The sequence below is a fragment of the Podarcis tiliguerta genome (genome assembly GCF_965153285.1).
Source record: "Podarcis tiliguerta genome assembly, chromosome: 10".
NCBI lineage: Eukaryota > Metazoa > Chordata > Lepidosauria > Squamata > Lacertidae > Podarcis > Podarcis tiliguerta.
In genome coordinates this window covers 4,447,056-4,467,384 of record NC_139543.1, presented here as the reverse complement: position 1 = coordinate 4,467,384, position 20,329 = coordinate 4,447,056, and the positions used below count along the sequence as shown (strand labels likewise).

General features: G+C 42.2%; 1 long non-coding RNA gene across 2 annotated transcripts in view; it reads right to left on the bottom strand.

Moving 5' to 3' along the window:
- Positions 1-2,293: 2,293 nt before the first annotated feature.
- LOC310658328 overlaps positions 2,294-20,329 on the bottom strand; it is a 38,863-nt gene continuing 20,827 nt past the window's right edge. Inside the window, exons 2-3 of one of the 2 annotated variants that reach the window (XR_014502237.1) lie at positions 3,262-3,374; positions 2,294-2,507 (exon numbers count right to left, since the gene is read on the bottom strand). This is a non-coding gene — a long non-coding RNA (uncharacterized lncRNA). Of the gene's footprint in view, positions 2,521-3,261; positions 3,375-20,329 lie in introns of both variants that reach the window. The other variant, XR_014502238.1, reaches the window with a different exon arrangement.

Genomic DNA, 20,329 nt, shown 5'->3' with positions numbered 1-20,329 from the left:
TTGGCCATCACCCTATATAATCCTAGCCTAACACAGCACTTTGCTATTCCCAGAGCCATAAAAATGGGGCAATAAAATATTTAAAGGAAACTAAAGTGAAAGTTGGGAAATGAATCAACTTTTGCCCAAGAACACGAGGGCAATAGTTAAGATGAATTGACGTAAGCCAACATTTTCCCAGCAACACATTTTTAGAGCTTTGGTATTCTGGAGAATGAGACATAAGATGAAATGATTAAATAGAGCAAACAAAATAGGTGTGTAAATGTAAGAAAACCATTGGTATGGGGTGAGAGCTAAAAGAGATCTGTTAAATCAGAGATCACACCTACTTTTTAATTTCCTGTTCTAGCTAGCTGTGATCTGTTCCCCATTTTGTCTACAAACAGGAATAATAGAATTCCCCCCCCCCTACACACACACACACACTTAAAGCAGAGGTTAGCAGGGACTACACATTAATAGGTATCTGTGTATATTTTATGGGGGAAATATGCCGTGCAATTGTGGGGAATAAAATTGTATCGTGGAAGTTTAAAGTTTCAGATATGGCCGCAGTGCATAACCAGCCCTTTGCTTTTAAGCACACACACAACCCCAGATGGAATGGGTATCACTGTCTGATCTGACTTATTAGATCTGCATGCCTTGGTTAGAGGTGTACTGCCTGTGAAGACATGAAGTAGAGAATTCATAGCAGAATTGCCACTAACATTTTTGCCTAAAGCAGAGTTTGGTTATAGGCTTGTTGACCCCTGACACTGAACACAGGTACAAGCTGTCTCTCATACAAAAACATCTGTATGTGACTTGTTTATTTGTTCATTGCTTTTATATCTTGCCTTTCTTCCCAAAAGGAGTCCATGGTGTCAGATAGGGTGTCTATATAATATATATAAATAAATATACAATAATAAGTTGTGATTGTTTGTATGTTTTTAATAGATTTGAGAGATTTAATTCTATTTATGCTTAATTATTCTTTTTCTATGTTTTTAGCTGTTCTTATTTCATCTGTAAGGGGAAAAGGTGGGGTATAAATACATAATAGTAATAGTAACAACAACAACAACAACAATAATATAATTGTATATGTGAAAAGAGTATACACTTGTTGTTCAGCTACTGTACACACAGGTACACAGATTGTACGCTCAATGAATGCAGTCTGCAAACACCTCTTGCGCGTGTAGGTCCCCAGGCCACCCCTCAAATAACTTCACACATAACACGTAATTTAGTTTTGGTTTTTGGGCACTATTTTGGCCACAACTTTATTAAAATACAAAATCAGTGAGTGGTTGTTTAGACATTGGTTATGACTATCTGTCCCCCCGCCTGGGACAGAACTGGCATCCCGAGGTCCGATCGGTAGCCAGTAGAAGAGAAAGTCAAACTGGGGGGTCACCTGAGCTAAGCGTCGGACCCACGCCGCTCTCCCCAGCAGCTCCCCGAAAGCTTGCCTGCCCGGTCCTATAACAAGGATTCCCATAACAGGGATTGGGCGGCCCTGGTCCCATAACAGGGATTCCCATAACAGGGATTGGGCGGCCCTGGTCCCATAACAGGGATTCCCATAACAGGGATTGGGCGGCCCTGGTCCCATAACAGGGATTGGACGAAATCATGGCAAGCCCCAGGATTCCTTTAACGGAATTCCCTTCATCGCAATAGGAGGGGCAGGCACCGCCTGTTCAGCCCCCTCCACCACCAGCATATTATAACCAATGCCTAACCGCAACCTTACAAGTTGTGACGAATTGCAGAGTAGTAGGCAAAAACCAAATGGCACAGCCAATCACCAAATGGCAAAATTCCTACTAGGCCCCTGCGCCAAGGCAGACGACCCCCATGACAGGCAAAGCAAGGTCAACCGGAAAAGAGGGCGGGTGGGCGGGTGATCCGATGCACTCTGCAAAGAGAAAGAGAAACCAGAGTGCACCAATATTTAAAGACTATGGTCCCACCCACTCAATTTGCAACATACAATTTGCCCCAGCAACCCGGTTATCCAATCGCAGATGCCAGGCAATAACTATTAACCAGCCTGGCAACAAGAGGCCTGGCCCGGTGGCCCACACCGCAACACGTGCTCTCGTTTATTGGAGAACACGCTTTATATGTGGCCACGTCCAAAGAGACTGAGGACCATAAGAAAGAAAATCCCCATAGTTTTCGGTACCCATGATAATAATTTTATTACGTATTTAACCCCACCCATCAGGCAGGGTTGCCCCAGCCACTCTGAGTGAATTCCAGCACATACAAAAACATAGAAAGCAAACATTAAAAACCTCCTAATACAGGCGGCCTTCAGACGTCTTCTAAAAGCTGTACAGTTTTTTTTATCTCCTTGACATTTGATGGGAGGGCGTTCCACAGGGAGGGCACCACTGCCAAGAAGAGTAACTTCACTTTTCACAGTGAGGGAACCGCCAGAAGGCCCTCAGAGCTGGATCTCAGTAGCCGGCCTGAACAATGGGGGTGGAGACACTTCAGGGAGAAGACTCTCTCTTTCAGCTATAGAAATAGAAATTGAATACACATTTAAACAGTGCAGGAGATTGGGCACAATCAGCCCACTCACAGCTGAAGAGCAACTTCATTGTCCCTGTTCTTCCTTCTTATCTTTGTTTATCTTAAACCAGACTTTGACTGGGCAGCCCTTCAAAAAGGAGAATATTTTCTAGCAGCCTACGTCAAGTAGGGCATATGGCCATCCTAGACTCTGTGTATGTTCATAGTAGTATATACGGTCAGAGTATATACCCCCAGTATACACCCCTCACCTTGGTGAGCTAGGAAAAGGAGCAAAAGGAGAATGCCAAAAAGGGCATTCAGAGAGCGCATGCTTCTAGGCCTCTGCTGTGACAGGACCAAGAACCCTGGCCAATAATTTACAGTCATATTAGTCTTGGATTTCCCTCCAAATGAATAATGATTTAAGGAGATTTATTTCCTGTTGGACTTGGGGGGACACACCCATCTCTTTGAACCTTGCAAAAAGATAAGCTTGTATTAATAGCTGTTCTGTCATTATATATTGACTGCATCCAGCTGTTATTCTGCATATATTAATAACAACGGCTGAAATCTTATTCCTAGGCTGCCTGATGCCCATCGACTTTGAACAGATTTAAGCCAAATTACAACTGAGGGCTTGCCTCTTGTGAATAATTTGCACCCCAAACAGATGAACATGGATAGGATCAGTCTGCCCATCTGCCTGGTATGAGGAACACACACATCCAAATATGAAACGGCATCCTTACAAGTAGTTGTGCTGACTCCAGTGTCATTTCCTGTAAATGGCTTCAGGAAGTAACTCTGCTTTGAACATTGGGCTGGTCATAAACATTCATTAGGAACAAAACCTGAAAAACAAAACAGTTTATCTTATAATCAACTAGATATGGTAAGCAGATACTCTGAAACTTTGCTTTCAAAGGTGATTAACGGGAGGGTAGGAGGATCATTTTCATACAATCTACAAAGATGTAAATATTTGAGAAAGGAGGAGCAAGCCAATAGGTAGCTCATAGGCTATCCTGTGTTATTTGAACTTTCATCTTGAGCAGGGTCCTGATCACAGCCATTGCATGCCAGTCTTTCTCCATATACAGGACTAGGACTGGTTACAGCCCTGGCTTATGCACCAGTTATCCCAACAATTACATAGGGGGGATTACCAGGAAATGAAGAAACCTAGTGGGACTTGACATCTTTCCACAGGGCCTGAAAGACAGAGCTGTTCCACCAGGCCTTTGGCCAGGGCACAGCCTGACTCCCTCCTTCAGCAATCTTCGCGGAGCTCTGGCCCAATGGTTGCCATTGGTTTGATTTGATTTAATTTTATAATGAATGATTTTAGAGTGTTGTGTTGTGTTGTGTTGTACTGTTGTACTGTTTTATTGTTGTTAGCCGCCCTGAGCCTGGCTTCGGCTGGGGAGGGTGGGATATAAATAAAATCTATTATTATTATTATTATTATTATTATTATTTGCATAACCTGTGTGTTCGCTGGGGGTTTTGTGGCCCTGTGGAACTTTAGAGCCTCCTGGTACCTTTTAAAATGCTCCCTTGGACCTACTTGCACAGCTCTCTCTAAGCCACATAGTTGTGTGCTGGGCTTGTATGAAAACCAGCAACTAAAATTTTAGATGACAAATGGGTTTTTCAATGAGAAGGAAACTGAAACTACAGAAATAATTTCAGCTGAACTCCAGCTCTTTCCAAGCATTCTCAGTCAAGGATGGAGAGCTCACCCCCAGATCCTGTTGGGCACCCATCAGCCCCAGCCAGCAGGACTCATGGATGTTGATGAAGGAAGCTTCGGTCCAGCATTATCTGCAGAGAACCACAGCTTCCCTATCCCTGCTCTAAGGGAATGTGCACAGCTGAATGGGTCTGGAGGGCTCTTTCCAATTTAATGAATGCATCTTGGCCAGCTGCCATGGTCTCCTCCTCCTCCTCCCCTCCCCATGCCTTCCCTGTAATATTCAGAATGTCTATAAAGGCTTCTCATACTTCAACAAAACTTTGGCACTGGCACCAAAAGTGGGTTTCTCAAGATCAGCAGAATATATGAAACGGCGAGTGACTTGGGAAAGGCTAATTGTCTCCTTGGAAGGAAATCTGAGGAAGCCTCTCTCCCACTGCCCTCCTATCTGACTTCTCCAGAGTATTTGATTTCCATGGTATTGAAGCAAACGACCCTACAGACATTTGGAGACAATAGTTGCACAGTGGCACAGCATTGAGTTTCGCATCCGTCAAGCATGCAAACATACCCTTGAGTTGATGTAACTCATATACCTTGAATGGGGTGAATTGGTTCTCTTTCATTCAGGTTTGATTCCCCCCTCTACCCATTCCCTGCATCCTGTTGCCGTATTCAGGACTTCTTCCATCAGTCTTCCATTCCTACCACCACCACTTGGCATGACAATACCAAGTCAGCTTAGTAAGTGGCAAGTTACCACTTCAAAAACAATTGCCTGTGTTCCCCCGCAGCAGGGCCTGAAGATGTAGTTTCAAATCAACCAACTATACTTTTCTTAAGTATTTGTCATTCAGCTGTTGGATCCAATCATTCTATCAATGTTAATTGACTTTTTATGACCTGGAAGGATTTCCATGAAACTCAGACTCCTTTTGTAGGATGGAAGAGAAATTCCCCTTAAAGGCAAACCCACCAAATTCACACTTCAGTACATGAACAAAAACACAGCTAGCCATTGAAATTCACGCTTTGCTTAACTTTGCAATGGAAAGGATGTATGAAGGTAAAGGTAAAGGACCGCTGACAGTTAAGTCAGGCCGAGGGAGCCGGCGTTTGTCTGCAGACAGTTTTTCCAGGTCATGTGGCCAGCATGACTAAGCCATTTCTGGCAAACCAGAACGGAAATGCCGTTGACCTTCCCGTCGGAGCGGTACCTATTTATCTACTTGCACTTTGACGTGCTTTCGAACTGCTAGGTTGGCAGGAGCTGGGACCGAACAACGGGAGCTCACCCATCGCAGGGATTCAAACCACCAACCTTCTGAGCCCTAGGCTCAGTGGTTTAGATTACAGCGCCACCCGCTGTATACACTGTACACTAGTGTATAGTGAAAATAACATGCAAAAGGGCTATTTATTATGGGAAATTGCTTTGCAAAAATGTGTCTGTGAGCAGATGCGAAAAACCAAAGCTGACATATTTACCCATCTGTAGTAGAAATCATATTGGCATAAATGTTCCATCTAGCAACAGTGATGACAGGATAGTTTCTGTCTCCTACAATAGATTATGTTTCTTTGGGTTTGGATTTTAGCAAAGGCACGGAGGAATTTCGAAGCCACTCTTTGGTAAGTAGAAATCCAAAATAGCAGCATTCATAGCTTAAGATTTGGAATTGGGCCTGGTAAATTAGATTTGCCTTTGCTGCAACCTCCTCTGCAACTTCAACAAAACCCTAGTTCTTCCATCAAGATCAGAATTTCCCATGGGTCCCCTAAATTTAGTAAAATATAATCACAAGGCTTTTAGCAGCTCTCTTTGCTCACTGGGCTCGCTGTACTGATTGCTTCCTCAAGTAAAGCAGAAAACTCCCTGGGGAATGGCTTTTGAAAAAAAGGAAGAAAGCCCAATATGGTTGCAAGCTTGCTCCCCTAATTCAAGCTGCCAGAGCCAGCCAACTTGGAGGGCTCCATCCAAACTCAGAGAATAAAGAGGCAATTGTAATCGAGGTAGCCAAGGCAAAGCATGTCACAGAGCTGCATACGTTTAGCAAGATGCTAAACCTGAGGTAGAAACTTCTAACTTTAATTGTTTTCATTATTTTTGCACAAAAAGTTTTTTTTAAAGAACAGAAACTCTATATAGCTTAAATATAAGAAGTTGAAAAAAATAAAATAATTATGAAGTTGTGTATGAAATAAACAGGGACCAAGATCAGAAAAGTAAATAGGTGTGGATCTGTTAATATGGCGGACATAAGTGAGCACATTTAATGGTGAAAGGAAACCACAGAATCAAACTATAAGGTAAATATCACGAAGTTTAACAAATGTATAGAGTTTTGTATTGTCTTCAGTCTGTGCTGCTGATCTCTGGCACACAGGTAATGGTAAGGAGAAACCCATAGTAACCTGTTTCACTCTGATCATATCTATCCTATCATTATAGACATACCCAATTCTACACATGCTGGTCCTTATGGAGGCAAAATGACTCCACCCATGCAGAAGAGCAGGGCTTTTTTTCAGCCAGAACTCACCAGAACTCAGTTCCGGCCCCTTTCAGGTAGGCACCATTGCCATTACAAGAGAACAAGTGAGGTGTTCACTGTGAGTTCCAGCACCTCTTTTTCTAGAAAGAGGTCAGGCTTGAGTGGTGGGGAAACCCTGATTTGTGGAATTACAATAAATAAAAACTTAGAGAGAAGACAAAAACAGCCCAAAGTGGAACGAGCATGTTCAGTGAGCATGGAATGCAAGGGAGCGGACAACAGAAAACCCGAGGAAAGGAGGAGTGGCCAGAATCCTGAACTGTAGCACTTCTCACTTCAACCTTTTGTCCCCAGTCCTGTTTGTCCTAACCTATTCTTCTTTTAAAGACACTTATAATACCAATGTTTTCCAAAGTCTTGCAGATGAGCCTCCATCCAGAGAAAGACGAAGGAGGCAACTCCCTTCAAGATGGAGATTTGCGATTGAATACCTTAATCACATGGTCAAAGGTTAAACACTCATGTGTAAAGAGCAGAGAACATTAATCATTAACTCAGTGAGAGAGCTGCTTCTAGCTTACTATACTCCACTGGACTATTCCAGTGTTCAAACCATAGAGGTATTCTTTATTTCAGTGTGAATTAAACAATTATACTTAACAGGGAAAGCCTGCTCCATTTTGCAGTCCTTTCTTTTTCTTCTGCTTTGGTTGTGACCCCCATGGCAGACATTTTGTGACTGGCCCCCAGAGCACTTTCTCAAAATTCCAAACATGCCCACAGGCCCCCAAAGCTTGTCAATATAGAAGTCTAGGGGACAGTAGATAATTCAGTTTGTACTAAAATAAATAAATAAATTGTACTTTGAAATCTTGGTATAAATAAAGGCAAGGAAGGTTTTTGATGGGGAAAGTAAAGGGGATGAGAAATATAACACCATGGTACTCCCAGAAAATATAATTACGTCAGGGGAACCTTTCCTTGGAGTGCAAGGGCCAGAAATGCACTCTTTTAATCCCCTCTGCTTCAATGAATTAAGCTAACCTGTTTTATTGCCAATACATTTTAAATCATATTATCAAGGAACTGTGAATGGAATCTTTATACAGCTTCAAAAGATCAGTAAAATCTGCCAGACTTTTGGTAGGCTCTCATTTCCCCTACCTGTGGGGTCTTTCAGGGAATATGTGTGCAAATTAGCAATTAAAGCAGCTGACAAGAGCTACACATGGTATATACAATAGGGACAGGTATTAATGTGCCGAGATTGGTTGCAATTAGCATGGTTAGAAAACCCAGCTGAAACATCGCAGCACATCTATAAAAGAAGACAGCTAAACTAAAAATGAAACCTTTCACTGAGAGAGCACGGCAGTATGGCCCAGAATGTGGTAAGTAGCTCTGGCATGTAACAAAAGAGCCAAAAATATCAGCATTAATAGTTTAACAATAAAACCTGAAATGCTATAATTAACACAGTAAGATAAGAAACAGGCCATCGTGGATTTGCTAATGGGTTCTCACTTTATTGGTACAATTAAAGCTATGTTTATCCATCCAGATTCAGAATTTTGTCCATATTTTTTATTTGTGTATTATGTACTTCATCCAGAAGCATCATAAACTCTGTGGGAGATATTCAGTGTTAGGCATATGTAGAGTAGACAATTGGAATCTATGAACTGGAATGTGCTTTTCCAGAGAATGGCTTTATTGGATATCAACTGAAATCTGGGGTTGCGATCCTAAAGCCCTCCTTGTGTTGTTGAGCTACAATTCCCATCCGCCCTGACCATTGGCCATGGAGCCAAAAACTCTCAGCTGAAGGCCCACAGGAGGGTACTATATTTTAGCGTCCAAATGGGACCAGCTTGGGACCAGTTTACCTGCAAGACCGCCTTAAACTATATATGCCCATTCAACTGGTTGAATCTGTGCAACTGGCAGTCATGCAGCTGCCACATGAAACTTGTTCTGCATTTGTAAGAAATTGGTCTTTTAATGTGATAGCACCAACACTTTGCAACTCCCTGCCTATTGAAATAAGGCCGGTTCCTTCACTGTATGTTTTTCAGCACCTGCTAAAAATATTTTTGTTTAGGCAAGCCTACGCAGATATGTAGAATTTTGACATGTGTTTTAATCTGTGTTTTAATCTGAAGATTGAAGAAGGTACTAACAGAGGAGATTCATAAAGATCAAGCAGGCTTTCTCCCAGGAAGACATCTATCAGAGAACGTAAGAAATATAATTGATATTTTGGAACTTTTACAGGAAAATATAAATACAAAAGCGGCGCTGATATTTGTGGATGCGGAGAAAGCCTTTGACAATATCTCTTGGAGTTTTATGAAGAAGAATCTCCAAGGCATGGGGGTAGGCCAAGAATTTGAAAATGGTATAGGGGCAATCTATTCTGAACAAAAAGCTAAATTAATTGTAAATAATGTTTTGACAGAAGAGTTCAGAATAGAAAAAGGAACACGACAAGGGTGCCCAATTTCCCCACTACTTTTTATATCGGTCCTGGAGGTGTTGCTGAATACGATCAGAAAGGACCAATTGGTTAAAGGGATACAGGTCGGAGCCAAACAATATAAATTAAGAGCCTTTGCAGATGACCTGGTTTTGACGTTGCAGGAGCCAGAATCTAGTGGAAAAAAAGTTTTAGAACTGATTCAAGAATTTGGCCAATTGGCAGGCTTTAAATTAAATAAAACAAAAACTAAGGTTCTGACAAAAAATCTGACAGAAATTGAAAATGAAAGGTTTCAGAAAGAAACAGGTTTAACAGTAGTGAAGAAAGTTAAATATTTGGGAATAACTATGACAGCAAAAAATGGGAACTTATTTAAAGACAACTATGAGAAATGCTGGACGGAGATAAAAAAGGATCTAGATACGTGGTCTAGCTTGAAACTCTCACTACTGGGGCGTATTGCTGTAATTAAGATGAATGTATTGCCAAGAATGCTATTTTTGTTTCAGACACTGCAGATTATTGATAAAACTGATTGTTTCAAGAAGTGGCAAAAAGATCTATCTAAATTTGTCTGGCACGGCAAAAAGCCAAGGATAAAATTTAAAATATTAACAGACGTTAAAGAAAGAGGGGGCTTTGCCCTGCCAGACCTAAAACTCTATTATGAAGCAGCAGCTTTCTGCTGGTTGAAGGAATGGCTACTTCTTGAAAACACAGACATATTGGATTTAGAAGGGTTTAATAATGCATTTGGCTGGCATGCATATCTATGGTATGATAAAGTTAAAGTGCATAGAATGTTCAAAATTCACATTGTTAGAAAAGCACTGTTCAATGTCTGGATCAGATACAAAGATCTTTTGGAAAACAAAACCCCAAGGTGGTTGTCTCCAATGGAAGCTAAGGCAGTAAAGAGACTCAATATGGAGGCAAATTGGCCGAAGTATTGGGAGATCTTAGAACAGGATGGTGACAAACTGAAATTGCAGAGTTTTGACAAACGAAAAAGTAAAGTCCGAGATTGGCTTCATTATTATCAAATAATGGAGGTATTCAAAATGGACAGAAAAATTGGCTTCCAGGTGGAAAAATCAAAATTGGAAACAGAACTATTAGAACCTAAAACAAAAATATTGTCTAGAATGTATAATTTGCTGCTGAAATGGAACACACAGGATGAGGAAGTGAAATCGGCTATGATTAAATGGGCTCAAGACGTTGGCCATAACATAATGTTTGCTGACTGGGAAAGGTTGTGGACCACTGGAATAAAGTTTACGGCATGTAATGCCTTAAGAGAGAACATAATGAAAATGATATATAGGTGGTACATGACACCAGTCAAGCTTGCAAAAATGTATCATATGCCTGATAACAAATGCTGGAAATGTAAAGAAGCAGAAGGTACCTTTTTTCACCTTTGGTGGACGTGCCCAAGGATTAAGGTTTTCTGGGAAATGATTTATAATGAATTGAAAAAAATATTTAAATACACATTTAGAAAGACCCCAGAAGCCTTTCTCCTGGGTATGGTAAACCAACAGGTTCAAGTGAAGGACAGAACTTTTTTTATGTACGCTACAACAGCAGCAAGAATACTCATCGCGCAATACTGGAAGACGCAAGATCTACCCACGCTGGAAGAATGGCAAATGAAGCTCATCGACTATATGGAACTTGCAGAAATGACTGGCAGAATCAGAGACCAGGGAGAAGAGATGGTGAAGGAAGATTGGAGGAAATTTAAAGACTATTTACAGAAGCATTATAAAATTACGAATGTTTGAGGTTATCAGATTGAATGTAAAAGAATGTTATTATAAAAATGACAATGTTAAAGAAAGTATATTTAATAAGACATAGGGAAATGTAAGGATAAATAAGACAATAATATTAATCTGAACCAAAGATACGCCAGAGGGAAAGAGTTTACTACCAGAATATAAGACCTAGAATACAGAGTGGGAAGGCATGGGGAAGTCGCAGACCTAAGTTAATGCTGAAGAATACAATGATACAATATTTGTTTTTAATTCTTTTATTCTTACCGTTTTCATTTTTCTTTTTGTCTTTGTACAATGTATGTATTGTTTTTCTTTTGGTTTTTTTTTCCTTTTGATGTGTTTGTCGATTTGTTCTTTTTTTGTTTATTGAATGTGGAAAATAAAATATTATTTAAAAAAATAATAATCTGGGTTTTAGCCTACTGTTGATCTTAATTATTTTTTGAATGTTTTAAATTGTTTTTTACTGCTAATTTCCTTGTTTTATTCTTTTCATTAACTGTTTTGAAGTTATTTTTACAATCAAGTGGTATATAAAGTAAGCAAGTAATAAATACTGTAAATGCATTATGTGGCAACATGCCATGCCAGTCTGAGTAGAGACCTAAGAAAGATTCCTATGCATCTCCAGACTGCAAGGAAATGTGTTTGGCTATGTCATAATTCCATATTGATAAAGCCTTCATCCTTCATGGATCACTGCCTTGCCGTGGCGAAGGGGCTTGAAGAACTCAGAGAAGCTATGAACTATGCCGAGCAGGGCACTCAAGATGAACAGGTCATAGTGGAGAGTTTTGACCAAACGTGATCCACCTGGAGTAGGAATCGGCAAGCCACTCCAGAATCCCTGCCAAGAAAACTCCATGGACAAAGACAACAGGTATATAAAAGTTATGACGCTGGAAGATGAGCCCCTCAGGTCGGAAGGCGTCCCACATGCTACTGGGGAAGAGCGGAGGACAAGTACAAGTAGATCCAGAGCTGATGAAGCGGCTGGGCCAAAGCCGAAAGGACGCTCAGTTGCGGATATGCATGGAAGCGAAAGGAAAGTCCAATGCTGTAAAGAAAAATATTGCATAGGAACCTGGAATGTAAGAACCATGAACCTGGGTAAGTTGGATGTGGTCAAAAATGAGATGGCAAGAATAAACATTGACATCCTGGGCATCAGTGAACTAAAATGGACGGGAATGGGCGAATTCAGTTCGGATGACTATCATATCTACTACTGTGGGCAAGAAACCCGTAAAAGAAATGGAGTGGCCCTCATAGTCAACAAAAGAGTGGCAAAAGCTGTACTGGGATGCAATCTCAAAAATGATAGAATGATCTCGATACGAATCCAAGGCAGACCTTTTAACATCACAGTAATCCAAGTTTATGCACCAACTACTGGTGCTGAAGAAACTGAAATTGACCAATTCTATGAAGACTTACAACAGCTTATAGAAGTGACACCAAAGAAGGATGTTCTTCTCATTATAGGGGATTGGAATGCTAAAGTAGGGAATCAAGAGATAAAAGGAACAACTGGCAAATTTGGTCTTGGAATTCAAAACGAAGCAGGGCAAAGGCTAATAGAGTTCTGTCAAGAGAACAAGCTGGTCATCACAAACACTCTTTTCCAACAACACAAGAGACGACTCTACACATGGACATCACCAGATGGGCAGCATCGAAATCAGATTGATTATATCCTCTGCAGCCAAAGATGGAGAAGCTCTATACAGTCAGCAAAAACAAGACCTGGAGCTGACTGTGGCTCAGATCATCAGCTTCTTATAGCAAAATTCAAGCTTAAACTGAAGAAAGTAGGAAAAACCACTGGGCCGGTAAGATACAATCTAAACCAAATCCCTTATGAATACACAGTGGAAGTGAGGAACAGGTTTAAGGATTTAGAATTGCTGGACAGAGTGCCTGAAGAACTATGGATGGAGGCTCGAAACATTATACAGGAGGCAGCAACGAAAACCATCCCAATGAAAAGGAAATGCAAGAAAGCAAAGTGGCTGTCCAATGAGGCCTTACAAATAGCGGAGGAGAGAAGGCAAGCAAAATGCGAGGGAGATAGAGAAAGATTCAGGAAATTGAATGCAGAATTCCAAAAAATAGCAAGGAGAGACAAGAAGGCCTTCTTAAATGAGCAATGCAAAGAAATAGAGGAAAACAACAGAATGGGAAGAACCAGAGATCTGTTCAAGAAAATTGGAGATATGAAAGGAACATTTCGTTCAAAGATTACCATAATAAAGGACAAAAGTGGTAAGGACCTAACAGAAGCAGAAGACATCAAGAAGAGGTGGCAAGAATACACAGAGGAATTATACCAGAAAGATATGGATGTCTCGTACACACCAGGTAGTGTGGTTGCTGACCTTGAGCCAGACATCCTGGAGAGTGAAGTCAAATGGGCCTTAGAAAGCATTGCAAATAACAAGGCCAGTGGAAGTGATGGTATTCCAGCTGAACTATTTAAAATTTTAAAAGATGATGCTGTTAAGGTGCTACACTCAATATGCCAGCAAGTTTGGAAAACTCAGCAGTGGCCAGAAGATTGGAGAAGGTCAGTCTACATCCCAATCCCAAAGAAGGGCAGTGCTAAAGATTGCTCCAACTACCGCACAATTGCACTCATTTCACACGCTAGCAAGGTTATGCTTAAAATTCTTCAAGGAAGGCTCAAGCAGTATGTGGACCGAGAACTCCCAGAAGTGCAAGCTGGATTTAGAAGAGGCAGGGGAACCAGAGACCAAATTGCAAACATGCGCTGGATTATGGAGAAAGCTAGAGAGTTCCAGAAAGACATCTACTTCTGCTTCATTGACTATGCAAAAGCCTTTGACTGTGTCGATCACAGCAAACTATGGCAAGTTCTTAAAGAAATGGGAGTGCCTGATCACCTCATCTGTCTCCTGAGAAATCTCTATGTGGGACAAGAAGCTACAGTTAGAACTGGATATGGAACAACTGATTGGTTCAAAATTGGGAAAGGAGTACGACAAGGCTGTATTTTGTCTCCCTGCTTATTTAACTTATATGCAGAATTCATCATGCGAAAGGCTGGGCTGGATGAATCCCTAGCCGGAATTAAGATTGCTGGAAGAAATATCAACAACCTCAGATATGCAGATGACACAACCTTGATGGCAGAAAGTGAGGAGGAATTAAAAAACCTTTTATTGAGGGTGAAAGAGGAGAGCACAAAATATGGTCTGAAGCTCAACATCAAAAAAACGAAGATCATGGCCACTGGTCCCATCACCTCCTGGCAAATAGAAGGGGAGGAAATGGAAACAGTGAGAGATTTTACTTTCTTGGGTTCCATGATCACTGCAGATGGTGACAGCAGCCACGAAATTAAGAGACGCCTGCTTCTTGGGAGGAAAGCAATGGCAAACCTAGATAGCATTCTAAAAAGTAGAGACATCACCTTGCCAACAAAGGTCCGTATAGTAAAAGCCATGGTTTTCCCAGTAGTGATGTATGGAAGTGAGAGCTGGACCATAAAGAAAGCTGATCGCCGAAGAATTGACGCTTTTGAATTATGGTGCTGGAGGAGACTCTTGAGAGTCCCATGGACTGCAAGAAGATCAAACGCATCCATTCTTAAGGAAATCAGCCCTGAGTGCTCACTGGAAGGACAGATCGTGAAGCTGAGGCTCCAATACTTTGGCCACCTCATGAGAAGAGAAGACTCACTGGAAAAGACCCTGATGTTGGGAAAGATGGAGGGCACAAGGAGAAGGGGACGACAGAGGACGAGATGGTTAGACAGTGTTCTCGAAGCTACAAACATGAATCTGACCAAACTGCGGGTGGCAGTGGAAGACAGAAGTGCCTGGCGTGCTCTGGTCCATGGGGTCACGAAGAGTCAGACACGACTGAACGACTAAACAACAACAACAAAAGCCTTCATTGACCATTTCCTTCACGTCATCCTTATTGTCCTGAACAGGTTTGTTGTTTGTATTGCTTCAGCCAGCTGGCTGGTCCACTGAATGCCCAATTATTTTAAAAATTACTTCAAGAGACGTCTTGCTATAATGGTGTCTTACTGAAAACGAAGTTTGAAATATGGGAATACACATGGATTTTGTGTGCAGAGAAGGTGATAGCCAAGGTTCTATAAATAGTCTGCTAAAATTAAGCAAAAACACTACAGGTACAGTGGTACCTCAGGTTACATATGCTTCAGGTTGCACACTCTGCTAACCCAGAAATAGTGCTTCAGGTTAATAACTTTGCTTCAGGATGAGAACAGAAATCGTGCTCCGGTGGCGCAGTGGCAGCAGGAGGCCCCATTAGCTAAGTGGTGCTTCAGGTTAAGAACAGTTTCAGGTTAAGAACCGACCTCTGGAACGAATTAAGTACTTAACCGGAGGTACCACTGTATTTTTTGGGATTTTTGGAAGTGGTCCACATTTTGATAATGTTCAGTAATGCCAGTGAAAAGTTTAACCATGGGTTTATTTCTCTCTTTCTTGCTTTTTCAATGGGCTTAAATTGTCCTCATTGACATCCTTATATTGCCTGATTTGGTACACAGAGTTGTGACATCATTCCATCCCTGATGGGCTGAGATTGACATATAAGAGAGACAAAAGAATTTTAAATGGGGGGGGGGAATAGGGTGCTGCAACAGTAACAGATAAGCAGGGAGGCAGGGAAGACATGGGGGGCAGGGAAATATCCAGAACATGTAAACAAGAAAATCTGATACTAATCTTTGATTATAATTTGCCACATAAGAAACTACATAAGCAGGTGAACAAGCCTTTCACTGATTTTGATTATAGTACTTCTTCACCGCTAAAATCACATGATTCATTAGCATAAGTGCAATTCATTCTTCCTGGAATAGGGATTTGTACCCGAGTAAAGGAATGTCAAATGCATGTCAAAAAGAGCTTCGCCACCTAAGATGAAGGGCGACAGCTCATATGTCAGTTGCTTGCACTGCTGCTGTGACATGAGTCTGTCTTGGATTCTCGATTCATAGTGCAGCTATTTTTCAAATAGCTGGCCTGTCTGAAACGTGAGGAGCAAGGGGAAAGGTAGGAGATATATATATATATCTGGCACTAAGGATTTATGAGCCTTGATTAAATTAACTGCAGTGGAAAAACATCAACAAGATGAAGAGCTCAGCCTAGGAAAACCAGGTTGCTATACACAGCACCTTGTTCCTTGTCGAACACATCTACCAAAATGTAAATGTAGGGATGGATGCAGCATGGCAACTATTTCCCCCGCAGGAAGGCCACCCATCATGTCACAACAGTATCATCGCTCATAAAGGAATTGATGTAATGTCAAGCTAAGCATGAAATATGATGGGGGCATAATTCCAATGATGATTCCAAAAGGCCCAAGGTTTGAAACATTTCCGTTTATTGTATTTGGCCTTTTAAAAGCCACAGCCCTTGAAGGAGGGCAGTGTTCATGTAGTACCTGACAGGATATGCTTTTTAAAAATCAACGTAGATCTCAAGACCTGGGGATGGAATGGCTACCCACATTCTCAAATAGCTGAAGGGTATCAACAGAAATGGAGCCAAAACGAGGCCACTGGGATGAACTCTGTTTGGATGCATGCTTGGATGAACTCTGAGGTTTTTGGAAGTACAGTGGTGCCCCGCAAGACGAATACCTCGCAAGACGGAAAACCCGCCAGACGAAAGGGCTTTCCGTTTTGGAGGTGCTTCGCAGGACAAATTTCTTTATGGGCTTGCTTCGGAAGACGAAAATGTCTTGCGATTCCTGGGGGTTTTTTTCCGCTCCCCACCCCCTTTTTCTAAGGCACTAAGCTGCTAATAGCCTTTTAGCAGCTAATCCGCTAATCCCTTAAGCCTTTAATAGCCGCTAATAGCCGCTAAACCGCTAATCCGCTAATGGGCTTGCTTCGCAAGACGAAGAAACCGCTAGACGAAGAGACTCACGGAACGGATTGTTTTCGTCTTGCGAGGCACCACTGTACAAAGAACTATTCTTTTTTAAAAACCACCACCACCTAAGATGGCAATTCCACCTCCTGCAAAATAAAATAAAAAAAGCAGCCCAATGAGAACTGTGCACTCTCAGTGGTCCGATTCAATAAAACAGGAAGTGTTACTAATTATGTTATTCAGGCATGGAATTCTAGGTGACATGCCCAAAATATGGTAGGAGCTGTCCCATCCTTCTGGCCTGGACATGGTCACCATGGAAGGTTTACTAGTACAGTGGTACCTCTAGTTATGAACTTAATTCTTTCTGGAGGTTCATTCTTAACCTGAAACTGTTCTTAACTAGAGGCATGCTTTCACTAATGGGGCCTCTTGCTGCCGCTGCACCGCTGGCAAACGATTTCTGTTCTCATCCTGGGGCAAGGTTCTCAACTTGAAGTAACTCTTCCAGGTTAGTGGAGTTTGTAAGCTGAAGGGTTTGTAACCTGAGGCGTTTGTAACTTGAGGTACCACTGTAAATTGTGTGCACTTTGTGGAAGGGTGAGGAAACCTAGGTTGAATCTACACACATATAAAAAAACGCTGAGAAAATGCTTTTTAAAAAACGTTTTAAAAAATATTTGGAATTTGCCATCTAGTGTCACATTTGTATATTGCACTTTACAACACACTTTACAACACACTTAGAAACGTTTTATTTGCAGCTGCACAGCTGAGTCCCTAGTGCAAGGATCCAAAGCGCTGACCATTTGAGTAGTGTGATTAAAGGCAGATGTCCTATTCCCACTTATCTAAGAGAAAGCACAGCCAAACTCACTGAGGTTACCTCTCTATAAAGGTAAAAGTACCCCTGCCCATACGGGCCAGTCTTGACAGATTCTAGGGTTGTGCGCCCATCTCACTCAAGAGGCCAGGGGCCAGCGCTGTCCGCAGACACTTCCGGGTCACGTGGCCAGCGTGACAAAGCTGCATCTGGCGAACCAGCGCAGCACACGGAAACGCCGTTTACCTTCCCGCCAGTAAGCGGTCCCTATTTATCTATTTGCACCCGGGGGTGCTTTCGAACTGCTAGGTTGGCAGGCGCTGGGACTGAGCAGCGGGAGCGCACCCCGTCGCGGGGATTTGAACCGCCGACCTTTCGATCGGCAAGCCCTAGGCGCTGAGGCTTTTACCCACAGCGCCACCCGCGTCCCCCTACCTCTCTATAGATATGTATAATTGTTTTGTGTGCAAAGTTCTCCACAGAGGTAAGACTAAAGTGTGAACAGGCAATGCAGAAGGAAGGAATCTAAGCAGTAGCGGCTGCACCAGTAGGGCTCACAGGGCACTACCCCACCAACCTCAGCCTGCCCTCATCCAGTCCCATCCATCTTTCTTTATTACTTGCAACCAACCCAGAAGTGGCTCTGTCTGTTATTGGCTCTCCCCCCCCATCTACGGTTGGTCTCCCTCCCTTCCCAATGGACACCAGATACTGCTGAATAGAAGGGACATTCATAATATTTAAAAACTTGAGACCATGTTTTTCTTCAGTAAGTGCATGCCCTCTCATAGCCCTGGGATAAAATTGCCACAGCTCACCAATTTCAATATATCAAATTTCACCTTGAAGTGGCAGATCATCATCATCATCATTTTTTTATTTGTATACCATCTTTGTATCTTACAATACTCAAGTCGGTTTACAAGCTGAAGAAACAAAAAATTTACATCTTATAACAATCTAATGCAATACAAAAATGTGATAATAAAACTTTAAAATAAGCAACCTGCATCAAAAAGTAACATTCAACAATTAGAGTAGTATAAGATAATAATATCAACATATAAAAGTTAAACAGAAATCCACTCAAGTTACAATAAATAATTTCTAAACTATAGTCAATAAAACAACGGCAAGCCACAGTACATAAAAGAATACAATACACATTGAGAAGCAGAGGGTAGAGCAAGGCAGGTGGAAGAAGGCCTTGCCTGATGGAGTCTCTCCCCTCACAGTTCTTCCTCCAGGAACAGCTTCCTTAACAACAACAACAACAACAACATTTTATTTATATCCTGCCCTCCCCAGCCAGAGCTGGGCTCAGAGTGGCTAACAACAATAAAAGTAACACTGTTTACATAAAATCACAATCAATTAATTAAAATACATTCTAAAATCAATTCAGAAAATAATATTTGTTTGTTTGTTTGTTTGTTTGTTTGTTTATGAGGAGTCCCAGGGCCGGGGGTGGGGCAAGGCAGGCGGAAGAAGGCTCCCCCCCATACCCAGTCCAGACCATCACCCCCAGCCCATGTTTTCCTTTCCCCTCTGCACCCACCTTTGCAGGAGTGCTTGCCCCCCTGACTGCTCCCTCCCCTTTCCCAGCTGCCAAGGATCCCACACGACTCCAGCCCAGTCTACCTCCCCCATTCCTCCACTCTATGCATCCCCCACGCCCCTCTCTAGTGAATGCTCTGGCCACCCACCCGCCTCCCAGCTGCCCTAACCCCTGGAAGACGGTCACCCTTCCCACTTCCTTCCCTCCACATTCTGGCTCCAATATTTGCTTGCTGCCCCCCCCTCCAGATTACGTTCTCCACTATCCCCCTTGTAGCTGCTATTGCCATTTGCCATTTGCCTTGCCTGCCTGCCACCACTGAGCACCAGCTCCCTGCCCACAGACCTCCAGAGCAACCATAGAGAGGGGAAGGTGGAGCGGGATGCCTGGGCGCCATCACATTGACCAGAGGTAAGGCGGGGGGAGTCTTTGTTCTGTTGGCAGTGTCTGGGACATTCTGGGATCCAATCAGAAGCCGGGAATGGATTCTGTCAATCTGGAATGTCCCAGTCAAAATGGGCCAGTTGCGGGGTATGTAAGCGTGAAAGTGTGAAATCATACTGTTTTAGCAACCCTGGTAAATGACCCTTTTCAGTGAACTTAAGAATGAGTAAGAGAATCTGAAGGAAGAATAGAGACCCAGAACCCCCAACCCTTCCCAAAATGCTTTGGAATAAAATTAATCTGTTTCCCAGGGCAATCCAGAATGATATTGCGTTGCACTCCTCACAGCCAAAGACAACACTCTTTAACTTCCTGGACTAGTAGGAGATGACTGAAGAAAAAGTTCACAACTTATATGTCTTAATTATTAAATTAACTCTATTCGGAGCAGCTGCTCTGTGATTCAACAAATATGGTTTCCACAAAGGCAGCTGTTAGCAAGTGCTAATTATTAAGTTTCCACAAGACCTTTTTCCCTCAACAATTTTTCATCTGCACATCAGGCCACTATAAACCGGTTCCATTATCTTAAATTTCACACAAAACATTTTGTTAACTAGGACTGCAGTCCCTGACTACACATACCACAGAATAAGCCTCCCTAAACATAGTGGGACTTACTTCTGAGGAGGCTGG